Here is a 1683-nt window from a genome sequence, read left to right as displayed (position 1 = left end):
AAACAACAACAACAACAACAACAACAACAACAACAACAACAGCAGCAGCAGCAGCAACAACAATAAAAACAACATCATCATCAACAACTGCAGTATCAGAGGCATAATTATAATGAGTTTTAAACGTTATAACAAATGACGCGCTAAAAGTAAGCTACATTATGTTCCTGAATTATGGTAATTATGCTATACTATTTCTACACAAACTGATCAAAAGTCATCTACATCTTTCTTTAACGATGGCAAAATTACCATATCATTATGCAGATTTCATTAATAATTTAGAATTAAAAATGAAAAAAAACCCCAATATTATATACTTGAGAGGACACAACAACTACTGAGTCTTACGTTACTGTGAGCAATCCTCATCTCTCAAATTTCATTATTTCCCAAACTTACCTGGTGAAACAACCCGGAATTACAGGCACAAAACCCATCACACAGCAGACGACGAAAATGACGTATCGTCTCACTTAATCGCCCAGGGGGGAAGTAAGCCTGTCGAGTTATAACCGAAACTAAAACAAGCAGAAATTTTCACCCCGCCTTCCGTAGGAGTAATTATGCGAAAGTTTCCCAGCACGAAAAGGAAGATGGGCCTGCCTCCCCGTCGCGGAAGTTTCGTACCGTTTCCTCTTCGTAATAAAAGCCTCGATAATCTCCCCTTGTCGCTAATACCGCCGAGCAGAGAACTCTTCTCAAATGAAGGTGGAAATGTGGAAATGGAGAACGCAGGCGGACTGTCGGAGAGAGACCATCTCAGCACATTGGGTGGCGCTTTCCATAGAATTAGGACAATGACAAAACGGGAGTTGGTCTTTTATTAATTTTAACATCGTCACCTTATTTTAGTAACGTTGTACGGTGCTCGCAACTGAATAAGGTCATATTATGAGCCCCAGGGGGTGGATGTCAGCAGAGAAGTCCAAACGGGGAATCAGGCTCACTCTGCTCACCTCTCTAGCCACAACGGCGCAAAGTCTGCTTGGACTATCAAGGCACCCCGGAAATAGCAATTCAGAAGAGAGAGACAAACATACAAAAGAAGTAGGGGATAAAAGGACGATAGTAAGGATGAGGAAAGAAAAAGCTGCAGTTCCCCCTATGTTGTTCCTGTACAGTATGGGCGTGACATTGAGAAATCAATCCGTTTACAATTCTTCTGTGCGTAAGAACATGTTAATATCCCCCCTTTGGGAACGGTCTACAGATACATTCAGTCAGTAGCACTGCCCTGGTGGGGAGGGGGGGGGAGTGGAGGGCATCACCGTCGTCATCCAACATTTAAAAGAATTGCAGATTGTAGATAGTTCTCACACCCATATCGACTATTGACACAATTTAGATCCTTAAAATTTAGGAGGCTGCCTTACTACTCTGTTTGGCAGGGCTACACGGTTTTAGAGGGATACAACATCCCAGCAGTTAAGTAAGATGGAGATGCTGGATAAAAATGTTTCCACGTTTTAGGGATTGAACTTGGGTCTTTTGCATGTGGCAGCGAAGCAGCTAAGCGCTACACCACATGCGTCTATCGTCCAACACCGTGGCATGTAGACATTGGGAGAAAACAGTGAGTGAAAATCTAGTTAGTTGTCCAGTCCCTTCCAGCCCCAAGCGCGTATATTTTCAGCAGAGCTTGTACCTCCCACCATTCCAAGAGCGTATATTCTCAGTTTC

Source organism: Aplysia californica, unplaced genomic scaffold (assembly GCF_000002075.1).
Source record: "Aplysia californica isolate F4 #8 unplaced genomic scaffold, AplCal3.0 scaffold00110, whole genome shotgun sequence".
NCBI lineage: Eukaryota > Metazoa > Mollusca > Gastropoda > Aplysiida > Aplysiidae > Aplysia > Aplysia californica.
Note: the sequence above shows the minus strand (reverse complement) of the source record.